The sequence below is a fragment of the Chiloscyllium plagiosum genome, unplaced genomic scaffold (genome assembly GCF_037043375.1).
Source record: "Chiloscyllium plagiosum isolate Xiang-an unplaced genomic scaffold, Cpla_swu_hap1 HiC_scaffold_1, whole genome shotgun sequence".
NCBI classification, from domain to species: domain Eukaryota; kingdom Metazoa; phylum Chordata; class Chondrichthyes; order Orectolobiformes; family Hemiscylliidae; genus Chiloscyllium; species Chiloscyllium plagiosum.
The window spans coordinates 29,148,221-29,164,122 of record NW_028270139.1 but is presented as its reverse complement, the minus strand read 5'-3'; the positions used below and the strand labels follow the sequence as shown (position 1 = coordinate 29,164,122).

The 15,902-nt window shown below is 40.5% G+C and overlaps 1 protein-coding gene across 7 annotated transcripts in view; it reads right to left on the bottom strand.

The window, feature by feature from the left end:
* The window catches only part of LOC122553234 (N-heparan sulfate sulfotransferase 4-like), an 889,310-nt gene that overhangs the window by 622,678 nt on the left and 250,730 nt on the right, over positions 1-15,902 (bottom strand). Inside the window, exon 4 of one of the 7 annotated variants that reach the window (XM_087985585.1) lies at positions 12,474-12,828. The exons of the other annotated variants lie outside the window; for them this stretch is intronic. The gene's annotated coding sequence lies outside the window, so the exon portion shown is untranslated. The remainder of the gene's footprint in view (positions 1-12,473; positions 12,829-15,902) is intronic. 7 annotated transcript variants of the gene reach the window in all.

Below are 15,902 nucleotides of genomic sequence, written 5' to 3'. Positions count from 1 at the left end.
TGCAATTCTTGTCTCCTTCCTATAGGAAGGATTTTGTGAAACCTGAAAGGATTCAGAAAAGATTTAGAAGGATGTTGCCAGGGTTGGATGATTTGAGCTATAGGGAGAGGCTAAATACGCTAGGGTTATTTTCCCTGGAGTGTCAGAGACTGAGGGGTGACCTTATAGAGGTTTATAAAATCATGAGGGGCATGGATAGGATAAATAGACAAAGTCCCTTCCCTGGAGTGGGTGAGTCCAGAACTAGTGGACATAGGTTTAGGGTGAGAGGGGAAACATATAAAAGGGACCTATGGGGCAATGTTTTCACTCAGAGGGTGGTACATGTGTCGAATGAGCTGCCAGAGGAAGTGGTGGAGGCTGGTACAATTGTAACATTTAAAAGGCATCTGGATGGGTATATGAATAGGAAGGGTTTGGAGGGATATAAACCGGGTGCTGGCAGGTGGGACTAGATTGGGCTGGAATATCTAGGAGACAATGAGGTCTGCAGATGCTGGAGATCAGTGTTGAGAGTGTGTTGCTGGAAAAGTACAGCAGGTCAGGCAGCATTCAAAGAGCAGGAAAATAGATGTTTCAGGCTGGAGCCTTTCATCAGAACGGCCTCCAGCCTGAGTCCTCATTCCTGATGAAGGGCTCCAGCCCAAAACATTGATTTTCCTGCTCTTCGGATGCTGCCTGACCTGCTGTGCTTTTCCAGCAACACACTCTCAATACTGATCTCCAGCATCTGCAGACCTCACTGTCTCCAAGTTGATTGCAGCCTTACTGCGAAGCCTCTTCCAAGGATGCCTACCTTGAAGTTCTCTTCCTCTCTCTACAAAGATCTGTGAGTCCTTCTCTCACTACCCTGAAGCTCTTCAGCCACATCCTCAAGCAGACTCACTACCACAGCCACATTTCCTTCCTCGATACCTGCCCTCATTCCTGATGAAAGGTTCCGGCCCGAAACGTCAATTTTCCTGCTCCTCGAATGCTGCCTGACCTGCTGTGCTTTTCCAGCAATACACTCAACTCTGACTTGGGATATCTGGCCGGCATGGACGAGTTGAACTAAAGGTTCTGTTTCCGTGCTGTACATGTCTGAGTGTATGACTGTCTGACTCTAATCAAAGGAGCATGGGCTTGCTGAATATCTTACAGCTTTTACACTTATTCCTCAGGTTTCCATCTGGTAACTAGTTTGACTCAAAGGCCAGCTGCAAGGCAAATGTAAAAGCCTGCAAGAAGAGATCACAGAACAGGATCAGGTGCAATATGTACAAGGTCCTTTCAGGTAGCTTCAGGTCTGGATGAGACTGAGGGCCACAGGGTCAATGAGTTAACTGACCTTAGCACAATGATACAGGAAGCCATTCACGTGAGGTGGTGGTGAGAAGCAAAAGGGTTTGTAATGGTAGCAGGAGACAGTATCTTGAGAGAGAGTAGCTCTTCTCCGCTGCTAATGACATGGGTTTGACGGCTGTATTCCCTGCCCTGGTGGAAGATCTGCTCATTGAGAGTGGGCACTGTAATGGGACCAGGATTGTTTTTTTTAGGGGGGGGGGGTTGTGGAAGAGATTGTGGTCCATGTAGGCACAAACAACAGAAATAGGACAAAGATGTTTCTATAAAGTCAGTACAGGGAGTTTATGCTAAATAAAGATGCAGAGCCTTAAATGCCATTATCTCAACATTATTACTTGAGCTACGTGCAAATTGGCAGAGGGCAAATCACCTAAGAGACATGAATGATCAAAGACTGATGGGGGACAACTGGGTTCTGGTTCATGGGTCACTTGTACCATTACTGGGGAATGTGGGATCCAAACCAATGGAACAGCCTCCACCTGAGCCATGCTGGGATCAGTGTCCTAGTGAGCAGTGTAACTAAGGATGTACAGAAGGTTTTGAACAAAACAGTGGAGGCAACAGATGATATCTGGCGCAATGTGATAAGTCAAAGTAAGAAGCAAGGCCCAATTATAAGATATTAATATAAAAACTGTTAAACGGACACGGACATGAAGTGATGGAGAGTACAAATCTAAAAAAAACAGAGAAAACTAGTCTTTACAAAGAGAATAAACAGGGAAACTAAAACTGCTCTGTATCTTACAAAAAAATACAAAACCAACTAAGCGCACAAATAGACAGAAATTAGTACAATCTTTTTTGTTATTACGGAGTAATGGCTGCAAGTTGACATGAATTGAGATCTGAACCTTGAAGATTACAGGACATTTATGAAGGAAAAGAATCTCAGGAAAAGTGGAAGTGTGGCTCTGTCTAGTCATTGGATGGTTTTAGCAAAATAAAAAAGCTAACCCAAGTTCACAAGACAAGGATCCAGAAATGGGTTTGGGTAAAAAGGAAGAATAATAAATATAAATCCAAGAATACAGAGGAGCCTTGATTATCTAGCATTCGATTATCTGAATATCGGATTATTCAGCAAGATCGCAAGGTCCCGATGCTCAGCTATCCGGCAATCGATTATCCAGAATTTGACTAAATGAACAAAATACTCCCCACTCATGTCCTTTGGACAATCAAGGTTCCTCTGTACTCTTTTGGGAATGGTGTACAAGCAACACAACAGCAACTACATGGGATGGTGGAGAATAAAAGTAGTAATGAGAGCTTGTCAGAAAGACATGCCGTAATCATGAGTATTTAACCAACTGGGAAAAAAAATCAGGACGGGCAAAGACAGTTCATATGTGATTCATAAATGTTTTCAGGATAGTCTTTTTTTCTTTAAGAACAGCATGAAGCTGACAAATACCTGCCTTTACTGGACCAAGATAAGGTTAATTAACAATTCCATAGTCAAAGTGTCCCAAGGTAGACCAAACATAGTATGATTAAAGTTTACATTTAGTTTGAGGGAGGGATGGTTGGATCCATGAATATTCTTTTTAATTTAAAACAGACTAATTATTAGGATATGAAAAACAGAGGTGGCTTAAATGAATTGACAAATTAGGTTCAACTGAGATGAAATGGCACACACTGATGGGACTATTTCAGAATATACAATAAAAACATTCCAATGAGCAAAAAGAACATCAGCAAAAAGAATGCCAAAGAATGGTCCCACTATCCATGGTTAACTAGAAGTGCTTAAAGATAATATTCTTTCGCATTAAGTTTTATACTATGTGCGAAGATGGGTTACAGGTTGGAAGATTGGACAAAACATTAAAAAAAACAAAAAAAAATGAGCAGGGAAACATTAGAATATATGAGAGAAAGCTAGGGAGAAATTTAAAACATTTCCACAAGTACTTAAATAAAGAAAAAGTTAAAAACAGAGAGTGTTGGTCCTGTACAAAGTGAGACTGCAGAATTCACAATGGAACAGAGAAACATTAAAAGAAATAGATATAAGAGCAGAAGTAGGCTGTTCAGCCTCTTTGCTCTGCCATTCAATCGGATCATGGCTGATAGTCCAACTCAATACTCGGTCCCCACTTTCTCCCGAAACCCTTTGATCCCTTTAGCTCTAACAATTATATCTGACTCCTTGTTGAAAACATTCAATGTTCTGCCTTACTATTCTCTGGGAGAAAGAATTTCTCCTTGTCTCAGTCCTAAATGTATCCTTAGTCTGGACTGCCCCATCACCTGGAACATTCTTCCTGTGTTTATCCTAATGAGTCTTGTTAAAATTTTACAGGTTTCAATAAGATTTCCCCTTCATTCCTCTAAATGCCAGTAAATATAGTCCTAACTGATCCAAACTCTGTTCATAAGTCATCCTAGGAATCAGTTTGGAAATCTTTGACTTACTCCTTCCACAGCCAGAACATCTGTCCTTGGATAAGGAGTCCAAAACTGCACATAGTTCTCCAAGTGTGGTCTCACAGAGGCCCTATACAATTGCAGCTAGATATCACTGCACCTGAACTCACTATGAAGGCCAATATACTATTTGCTTTCTTCAGCATCTGCTCCACTTGCATGCTTACTTTCAGTGATTGTTGTACAAAGGCATTCGAGTCATGTTGCATCTCCCTTTTTCCCCAATCTAATGCCATTCAGATTATAATATGCCTTCTTGCTTTTGATAGCAATGTGGATAACCTCACATTTATTCACGTTGTACTTCATCCACCATGCATTTGCCCACTCACTCAAATTTTCCCAATCTCAGTGAAGCATCTCTGCATCCCCCTCACAGCACACCCAGTTTCTGTTGTCTGCAAAATTGGAGATGTTACATTTAGGTGGTGTAGTGGACAGTGCAGATTATCATCTCAGAGTAAAAAGGACCTTGATCACATCATATGGGCCAAGCAGTGGCAGACAGAGTATAATTTATATAAATGTGAGGTGTTGCAATTTGGTAAGGCAAACCAGGGCTGACTTATACAGTTGATGACAGTACCTCAGGGAATGTTGCCGAACAAAGAGACCTAGGTGCATAGTTCCTTGAAAGTGGAGTCGCAGGTAGACCGGGTGGTGATGGCAGTATTTGGCATGCTTGCCTTCATTAGTCAGAATATTGTGTACAGGAGTTGGGATGTCATGTTGCAGCTGTACAGGATATCCATGAGGCCACTTTTAGAATACTTCATACAATTCAGGTCACCATCCTATAGGAAGGAAATTATTCAACTTGAGAAGGTTTAGAAATAATTTACAAGGTTGTTGCCAGGACTGGAAGGTTTGAGCTATGGAGAGCAGCTGAAGAGGCTGGATATTTTTTTCCCTACAGCATCAGAGGCTGAGGGATGATCTTATAGAGGTTTATAAAATCATGGAAGGCATGGATAAAATTAAAAGTCAAGGTCTTTTCCGCAGGATAGGGAGTTCAAAACTAGACGGCATAATTTTAAGGTGAAATGGGAAAGTTTTAAAAGAGTAATGTTTTCATGTGTGTGTGTATGGAACAAGCTTCCAGAGGAAGTGGAGGAGGCTGGTACAATTACAACATTTAAAAGGCATCTGAATAAGTGTATGAATAGGAAGGGCTTTGAGGAATATTGACCATTTGCTGACAAATGGGACTAGGTCAGATTGGGATGTCTGATTGATACAGATGAGTTGGACCGAAGGATCGGTCTCCGTGCTGTATGACCTAATTGCTCTATATCATGTGCACTATATAAATTCACATGTGTAGAACTGCAGAAAGGATTTCTCCTTGCCAGAACATGAAAGGGGCAATATTTCAATTTGAAGTCCTTAACCTAAGGCAGTGCATGTCATACATTGGGTGCTCATGAGCAAATGGCTTTCGAAAACTGATTGGAAAATTATGCATAGAGAGTGGATCCAAATTTCTGAGACATGCTCAGTGGATGAGCATCCAAATGGGAAACTGCTCTTCAAGTATCAACAATCCATTCAACCTTTCAACTAATTAGAAATAATTAAGACCTAATGACGTGGGGCACAGAGTGAGCATTCACTTAAAAAGCTGCACTGGATAATTCAGTGGATGATCCATCAATCTTTGATCATAATATTGCTGAAATATTCATAGAATGATCAGAGAAAAGGCAGAATTCTAACTTCTACCACTTCCTGCAGAGTCTTGCCGCTGTCCCACTAATCAGGTCATGACAGAGTACAGCCCCCCCGCCACCCCGATAAAATTTCAACCACCCAGTATTATCTGGGAGACTTATTGTTGGAACAAATCTTTTAGACATGAGAATAGACAGACTTTATAATGGTCAATAAAATGCCATCAAAATTCACCTAGCAGACTAAAATCCATGTTCTCTAATCAAGAGATTCCATCTGCTGCGAGGTGCAATCCTGAAAAAATTGCTCAACAAATAAATTACATGAATACTTTGCACAAAATGAAAAACACAGTTAACATGATGATTGTTGATGGGATTGTGGTAGAAGAAAATAAACCTTCAGTGACAAAGATGAACACCCATCAGTGGTATTTAATAAGTTTAAAAACTCAAGAGAAGATAGAATTAAAATGAAGTAAAATGATTTGTTATATCGTTTACCAGCATTTAAAAGAAACTCAAGATTTATACAAGAGTTTTTATTAGCTGTTTGTTTTTATCCTCCCACATTTCCTCAGCTAAATAGATCTGTGTGGCTTATCAAAATGAGATTTAAGTAAAAGCCTTAAGTGATCTAAAACAGTGAAATATATTCTCATTCTCTGGACATACAGATACACAATGTAATCACTAACAGTGCAGCAATGCCATTAGACACCTCAGGCGTTCAATTACAGTAATACTTTACCCTCCTTAATTGATGCTGCTAATCACTCCTGTCTAATCGTCTGACAATCGTCAGGAAATCTGCCTGATAATTAGTCAAGTTAATTTGCAGTCGGTGACACTGCGGCAATTACCAAAGATCTCGAACACAAGCCAAAAATCAATATCCCACAGTAGATCTACTTTTATGTTTGCTTATTCTAGCCAACTTGCTGTTGAACTGGCTGCATAAGAATCGAAAGCTGAATACAATCAACAGAGGAATGTTACAGAAAATGTGAGCACACACACCTATTACAGAGATTGTTAGTCCTTGAATTGGGACCAACTCCCCAGAGGTGTTTGGCTGTAAATGTGTGCTAGAACACCCAGTGTCAGCAAAGTTTAACAAGTGAAGTTAAAAATCACACAACGCCAGGTTATAGTCCAACAGATTTATTTGGAAGCACTAGCTTTTGGAGCACTGCTCCAAAACCACCTCTCGAAGGAGCAGCGCTCCGAAAGCTAGTGCTTCCAAATAAATCTGTTGGACTATAACCTGGCGTTGTGTGATTTTTAACTTGGTACACCCCCAGTCCAATACTGGTACCTCCAAATCATAACAAATTAAAGTAGATGAAGACCATTGTTCATATTGTTATGTAAATATAGTTAATATTCCATTGCACTACACAAGGGGAAGGTGAATATTCATAGATATTCTATTGTTCATCTGCCTTAACCTCAGAGGAAGGGAAACTAAATTTATTCCATTTCCCAAAATTTCTGAACGGCTTATGCTCGAAACATCGATTCTCCTGCTCTTCAGATGCTGTGCTTTTCCAGCACCACACTCTCAACTCTGATCGAGCATCTGCAGTCCTCACTTTCTCCCAAAGTTTCTATGAGACTTTTGCCAATGTTATGACGGGTGATTTAGAAAACTACACAGAACCATTGGAATTCAAAACAAAGTGTGATAATCAGGTGGAGCAGGATTCAAATATGTGGTATAATTGCTAATTTAATTCAATCCTTATATCAAGCCACAGGCACAGTCCTGATTTTTATGTATCTATTTTATATTTTTATGTTAACATTTATTATGACGAGTTCGTGTGTAAGCATATTATGTTATAACAACACCTTCTCGTAGTTATTCTACACCATTTCCATAAGGAAACATTGTACTGCACAAGTTGAACATCTCCTTCATCAAGTCTCAGCCTCAGACATGCTTAATCTGAGGACCTAGATTAATACAAGAAAATACATTTTAAAAATATGAATAAATAGTCACATTCCTATGAATGCATGATATTTTAAAACATTTTAGATATTTACATTTTCAGTTGCTCAGAAAGACTTAGAATAAAACAATTGTCATAATGCAGACAAGCAACCACATGCCCAAAATTGGACAAATGTAAATTGACCCACAGCCAGAGTAGTCAGGGCTGACCGAAAAGTGGCCAAACTACATTAAACAGTAGCCAGCAGCTATCGGCTACCAAGGACAGTGGAAACAAAAGGTCAAAGAGGTCACAAAAGTTCAACTGGAACCAGTAACAATCAGCCCAAGGATTGTGTGTTGGAGAACGGTTGATCAGATGTTCTGGGAACTTGACGGCCTGAGGATGTGCACTTTAACACCTCCCGGAACGGCAACTGTGAAAGGGGCGGCACGGTGGCTCAGTGGTTAGCACTCCTGCCTCACAGCACCAGGGTCCTGGGTTCGTTTCCCGCCTGTCTGTGTGGAGTTTGCACATTCTCCCTGTGTCTGTGTGGATTTCCTCCGGGTGCTCTGGTTTCCTCCCACATTCCAAAGATATGCAGGACAGGCGAATTGACCATGCTAAATTGCCTACAGTGTTAAGTGCGTTAGTCAGGGGTAAATATAGGGTAGGGGAATGGGTTTGGTTGGGTTTCTCTTCAGAGGGGCGGTGTGGATTTGTTGAGCCAAAGGGCCTGTTCCAACACTGTAGAGAATCTAATCTAAATCGAAGTGGACAATCTGAACCCAGCTCACAACCTCATTTGTCAAAGGTGACAGAACATTCTGGAAGGTCTGGTGTGAGGGAGAATAAAAGTACACACCAGGAAGCGAGCCCCTCAGCGAAGACTCTACCTACTCCTTCAGTAGAGCTTTGATCAACTGAAGGAACAGAGAGGTCAGCCCTGACCTCCAAGACTCACCTTTGTCGAAGAGAACCAGCCCTATGTAGGAGAGCAAGGAAAATCCAACAATTCAATGCAAATACATGGATTGTTGCAAGTAATATCTTTTCTCAGACAGAGAGAACTAGATAAAGAGTGAATATTGTGGCAATTTGGAAAATGCTCAGATGGTGTTTTTAATAAGGAACAGGCCAGCAGGAAGTTTAACAGTAAAATCATTGTAGCCTTATGCTGCTGACTTCATTGGAATCTAAACGTTGAGTCACATGTAAAATGGCCATCAAATCGAATCTGCAACATTCCTGGTGATTGGGTGAAATTAGAATTGAGGATATCGCTTTAGGTTGCTTCCAAATGGAATTTTGGGCAGCTTAGCCAAATAAATTGCCAATCTATAGAGATGCTAGTGAAACTCCAGTGATTGTGGACCTCTGGGATAATCTGATAGATGTGAAAGCGATTAATCAAAGCAATACACTCACAATAGAAGAGAATTAAAGGATACTTGTGGTGCATTAGCAGAGTCCCTACATATGAGCCTAGAGGCTTCAGTTCAAGTCCCATCTGCTCCAGAGGTGTCTCATAACACATCTGACCAGGTTGATTAGAAAATATTTATGAAAGAAAGATAACTTAAATAATAATGATTGAAGTAAAAAAAAAAGTTGCTTTTACATAATAACGGTAGGGCTCGTGTGTCACCATGGCAATGTCCCTACTTCTGAGCCAGGAGTCCTGGGTACAAGTCCCAAATGCTCTAGAAGTGTGTCATTATTTCTTTGAACAAGTTGATTAGAAAATATCTACAAGAGAATTAACATCAATAGAAAGATAAGGTGGAGAGAGAGAACAGCTCAATGAAAAGAGGGAAACAAATTTACTGCCTTTTCAATTCTTCTTATTTTTAATGCACTTTTGGACTTTTTAAAAAAAAAACAGAAGTTCGTGCATTAGGAAGTACGATGATCCGTGCAGCAGTCATGCGGAGCACCTGGATGAAAAGAATCTTATCCATGGGGGAGTGCTATCTCACTGATGGGATATCACACTGTTTCAAGGATTACAATGACTCCGTACAATACATTAAAAGACTCTGGTTCACCACTCAACTCTGAAACACTTTGTTAATCCTCCCCTGAAAAATCCTGCTTATGACCTGTTTCCAGGGCAATACTCATTTTCCTTCCGTAACCCTTACAGCACCAGATTTGGGTGCTCTAGTTTTCTGGTTGCAGCAATTGACACTTATATTCATTACCATGGGTACCTTCTAGAATGAGGTGATTTGTACACCAAAGATTGACTTGATTATATCTAGCTTAATCTACAAAAAAAAACACACAGACATGCAATTGCAAAATTGTTTCTAAAAACTGTTTTAAGGTAGTAAAAAGAATGTGAAAAAAGATTCCAAAATTTCAAGAACATGGGAACTAACATCTTCTCTGTACAAAAAGCCATAATTTAATTACCTAGAATACAGAAGAACAAAGGCAAACAGGAAATGAGCAACTAGATTAATTTGATTAAATCTTCTCAGTTGGCAGCAAGGGTGAGAGGTCTGGAAGAATTTGCAAGGGGAAAACCCAAAAGATAACTCAGTGTCAGTATCTCTGGTCATATCTCAATTATGCCTATTAATTTTGTCATGCAGTTTTCAAATATCCTAACTATGCAACAGATATGATGCATTTCTGCATAATGAGATCTGAGCACTATTTAAAGGGACAGCTATTTGAGATGAATGGAGAAAACGAAGTAAAGACAGCAACCTGATTAACTGATGCCCAGTCACTATGGGTGCAGGCAGGTGGAAGAGGAGGATCTCAATTTCCCCTGGTAATGATTGTTAAGTAACTAACCAGTTCAGTAAAAGTGAGCATGCCTGCTGATTCAACAATACTCTGTGCTTTCAACCCTCACCCCACTTTCAACCCTCACCCCTCAACCCCAGCCCGTCCTGGCTCTAATCCACCAATCCCTGGGTTAATTCACATGTGTTTGAGTGCTTACTGCAACCTATTCACAAGAGGTGCAGCACCTATTAACATCTTCTAAATCACACTTAGCATCGCCATATTTAATACCACACCCTAAAATGTGAAACACCCATGGCTTCTAGAACTCATCAGACAAAGAAATGTAGTTACACAATGGCATGAATCAAAATCAGGATCTACTGAAAAACTGCGATAAGCATTCAGTACGCAACACTGCTTTTTCACCTGCTCATCGTAAAGCGACCTTCATGATACCTTAACTGAGAGTTTACATTCTACACTTTGCAGATTTGCTGAGCTGCATTAGGGTAAGAAACACTCAATGTCTGACACTGGTCATTGAATAACTAATATGGCCAGTAACAACTTCAGTTAATGACTGATATCTGTGGCCTTCATGTGGAAAACCTGCTGCTCATTAATGGTAAATTACCAGTAGCTGTTAAAATCATCACTAGTGCAAACAATGTAGCCTCCACATGGTTTCAAAGCTCTGCTGCAGTCATAACCAGGATCTCCCAGTTAGTGGCCCACTTGCCTCCTTTTCCAGAGGTGGTGACCCTGGCCTGTGACTAAGTCAGTCCGAATGAGTGGATCATCACATTTGCACCTCTAGCTGGCTTCCTGCAGTGACATGGTATCATCAAACGGCAATCAGTACACGCCCTCAACAACCAAAATATTTTTCAACCAAAAGTTCAAATACCACCAACACTCTGGAGCAAAGTATATGTCTGTTGACATGCGCAAGATTTTCATGGAGCTGCCAACTGCTTCAATTCAAATGTCTAGATGCCTTTGGACATGAGGTCATGAGTTGGCGTCTGTCAGAACATAACGTAAACTTATTGCCAATTTGATTAATGACATCAATCTGAAGCTTAACAATTGTGCGATCCTGTGAAAGTCCTGCCCCACACACTGTGGGAATCACTCAGGAAGTTTAAACTTCCGGAGGGCAAATACACTGAGACCTTGTATGAATGGAATAAAGGACTTCAGATAAACCTGCAGCATGAACCCTGGAGACGTACCCAGTAAAAGAGAGATTAATAACCTTGTCAAAACCTTGGGTAACTTCATGCACAACCTCTAACCAACAGCCCTTAACCAGGACCCACCCTGGCCACATCAAATTGATGACTGCAAACTCCACCTGACTGACTATCACTTCAGCCAACCCATTACCCATCTGACTGCTTTTCCAAACCTGATCTCTGCTCCCTACAGTTGCTGCCATTAGAAGTGTTGAAATGTGCTTGGTACTTTTGTAGATGGGTTCTATTTTGTTTCTGTATATAGCTCAACTACGTCCCTGATCTTTCCTGACCACCCCAGAAAGACCTAGTTACTTCCTCCACCTGCCCAAACCTGAATACCCACCTCACAGATACACCTCACTCACTTGCCCACTTACTAACCTACTCACTCATTCTACTCACCCACTGTACTCACCCACCTATCCACACAACTACCTACCTACCTTAATTTCTCACGCATTCATAAATGAAAAGAATGGTCCTTCAAACTTATCAGACCATAGGTACGGTTGATAAATGAGGTCTTGCCTCCCTGACAGGTCGGATTAGGTAATCTCGGAAGAAATGTGCAGCAGCTTTAGATTGGGAAAATCGCTCAGTATTGTCGTTGCTTGGATGATTCATGCTCATGTTTTCATGTCTCTTTACACGACTGTCCTTCATACGGCCCAGTCGTATTGCACTAAACACCGTGCTGTGGAACACTGTCAGCCATAGCTAAGATAGCTGAAGTCTATTTAAAATGCTGGCACATGCATGATTGATCGGAGTGAATATTTTACTGGTCCACAAAATAGGCCCTTGTTTCTACAGAAGATCAGTTATCTCTATTGCTTGCAACATCTGCCCCCTCATTCATTAGGCCAATGTTTCCATTCTTTCTACAGTTATGGACAGAGTGCTTGGGAGGACTGTCACTTCATTGCATATTCACTGCTGGTTCTCAGTGACTTTTTTTATTGACCTCCCCTAGGATAGAGCATCTGTGACCAGCTATGAAAACCTTAGGGAGGACTACTCTTTTTCTTTTTTAAAAAATGGCAAAGGCTCATCACATGATGTTGTATAATGCTGTCCACACTTCTGCTCACCTAAGGCTAGGTTTGCTGTGACATTCCACTTGTTGAGGTCTACAGGATGGGGTTGATATGAAGCAGCAGAGGAAAACCACTTTTTAGTCAATGAGAAGATCTTTAACCAGATATTGTTTACAGTCATTTAGTAATGCAGATCTTGAGTATGGCTGAAACAAAAGGACATATTTTTCCAATGCTTTTCATCTTGCACTCATCAGGACATTTCTGAAGGATGCATGAAGAGTGGTGATGGGAAGTACTCTTCATGGCAATGCCTCTACCAGAGTTCAAATTCCAACCAATTAGCATTGTTCTCATATGTAATGTAAATTTTGGTTTTCTTCTTGAACTTGTATTTCTGCAAAATGACCTGATGAGTAAAAGACAAAAAAAAACTTTGAAAAATGTCTTTTACCAGCAATACTCAGAATCTAGTTTATCACCTGTTAACAGCTAAATACTCTGGGGATTGACATTCATACACACACTCTGAGGAGCACCTAGATAGCATCATTGTAGTCAATGATATTAAAGGTACTTCTAAACATTAATCCTTTCAGACCCTTGTAATGGGTCCACTCCAACCCTGTTGTTCCACTGCTATCTCTGCCAAATCCAAAATTAAATTGCAAATGAGATTTCAAAGTTAGAAGCCATTAACTGATGAACGTAACTTATAGGTTCTCAAAAAAAATCCAACATGCATCAGCCTCCCCACTATCTCCAAGTTAATGTCAGAGCCATGCATTAATTTCAGTGGAAAATGCTTCACATTATATAAGCAAATACATCTCATGCAATAAAATATTACCAAATTTAAACAAGCAAGAGATTAGCTTCAGGGCTTGAGCACATTATCTATATAAATAAGTGATAGCTCCTGCTATTCTACTTCATTGTGTAAGAAATTCAATCCAATTTTACAATCCTTTGACCCCATTCAGATTTCACCACCATCACATTCATAATGCATCATCCAATCCAAGTTATAAGTTTAGCCAGGCTTTAATCCACATAAATTGCAATCTTTTAGGAATCTGCTGTGGTTTCCATTTTAAGGTCTTATTCGAGAGATTCAGAAGAAAAAGTATTCCCTCTGCATCATACAGACAAAATTACAAGTGAATGCATGATTGGTCTTGACCCCTAGTTGGCATTCTTTCTGAGAGGTAGTTGCTTTGAGCCAAAGACCAAGTCTACAGTGCTAAGAGATCATTGCCTGCTTATGTTAAGTTGCATAATTCTCCACCCTCTGTGTCATTTACACACATGCACTCAGCTCCTGAAAGCAAAACAAACTCTCCAGATAATGTTTCAATGATTTTGCCAATATGTGTATTTCAACCATACTTCAGAGTACTATTATTCCTTTGTCTCAAAGTACATTTTAACAGAAGCTCTGTATGACAACGTACCTCACCTGACTGTAAATGCTTTGGGATGTGGTAAGATTATGAAAGGTATGACAAAAATGTAAATGTTCCTTTTTTTAAAAAAAATCTGAGTTAAACTTAGGGGAGTGCAAATATATTTTCCAGTCATCTAAACTGCTTAATAAAAATAAGAAAGAAATTCCTCTGATTTGTAAGTAAAGGTAACTGACTAGAGATAGGTCACTATACTCCTGAACTGCGGTTTCTCATTTGACGTTGCTGATTACGTATTTTTCATGATTAGGTTTAGTCCACTGCCTTCAGGCTCTTCTCAAATTGTTACCCTACTATACACATCATCCTCTCCCTGAGCACAACAATATTAGACATATTTCAAATCCTAATGTATGTTACTCTGTAACTGTTAACAGATACACAACAGCAGCTTCATCTTGAGGATTCCGCTCAGCTGGATTCCTTTTCTCTTAAATAAATCGATAGCCTTGTCTTGAACAACACCCCTTTGTTCTGACTGGTTTTACATATTGCACTCATAGTTGCAGCTTGAGAAAGACACAGAAAACAAGGGAGTCTGGACAAAAAAGCCTGCTGAATATTAAGAGGAAAATAGAACGAAGAAGATATTAGTTATTTGCATCAGGTAACAAAGCACGTTTATTCCAAAGAAGGAACATTTGTGCCAGGCAATGAACTAAAAGATCATGGTATGGGTCTCAGCAGGGAACAAATCAGTGGAAGACCAAATGTCAAAGGGTGGAACTGTAAATAAAAAAAAGAACAGGCAAGATGGGAGTAACAGCCCTTGATAGCAAAGCTGCATCGGCCTGAGTATGGTATCAAGGAGACTAAACAAACAATGTCAGTGGAAATCAGGAGGGAAATTATTGTGTGTAGGAGTCATATCTGCCCAGGGAAGGTGGTTCTGGTTGTTCAAGGTCAGTCATCTCAGCTCCAGAATATTGCTGCACGAGTACCCTGAGGACCTGCCTTAGACCCAATCACCTTCAGCTTCATCATCAATGTCCTTCCCTCCATCATACAGTCAGAAGAAGAAATGGTTAGTAAAATAGCAGATGACACCAAAATAGGTTGTGTAGTGGACAATGGAGCAGATTATCTCAGATACATTAGACCTTAATCAGATGGGCAAATGGGCTGAGGAGTGGCAGATGGAGTTGAATTTAGACAAATGTGAGGTGTTGCAATTTGGTAAGAGACCTAGAGGTGCAGGTTCACAGCTCCTTGAAAGTGGAGTCGCAGATAGACAGGGTGATGAAGGCAGTGTTTGGCACGCTTGACTTCATTGGTCAGAACATTGAATATAGGAGTTGGGATGCCATGTTGTGGCTGTACAGGGCATTGGCGAGGTCACTTTTGAAATACTGCATACAATTCTTGTCTTCCTGCTATCAAAAAGACGTGTTAGGCTTGGAGAAGGATGCAGAGGAGATTTATAAGGTTGTTGCCTGGACTGGAGGGTTTGAGCTGTAGGGAGAGATTAAATAGACTGGGGCTTTTTTCTCTAGAGCAGAGACTAAAAGGGTTTATAACATCATGAGGGGCTTGGTTAAGGTGAATAGCCAAGGTATTCTCCTAGAGTGGGGGAAACCAAAACTAGAGGGCATAGGTTTAAGTTAAAAGGAGAAAGATTTAAAAAGGACCTGAGGGGTAACATTTTTCAGACAGAGGTTGGTGCGTGTATAAAATGAGTTGCTGGAAAAGGCAGGTACAATTACAACATTCAAAATACATCTGAATGCGTAAACGAATAGGAAGGGTTTGGAGTCATATGGACCAAGTGCTGTCAGATGGGAGGAGGTCAGAGTGGTATGTCTTGTTGGCGTGGATGAGTTGAACTGAAGGGTCTGTTTAATGCTGTATGATTCTATGTTCACTGATGATTTCACAAAGTTCAGCACCATTCGCCACCCTTCAAATACTGTAGCAGCCTGTGGCATTATTTTGCAAGAACTGGACAATATCCAGGTTTAGGCTGACAAGCGATCCACAGTCATCTCCATCAAGAGAGAATCTAACCATACCACCATGT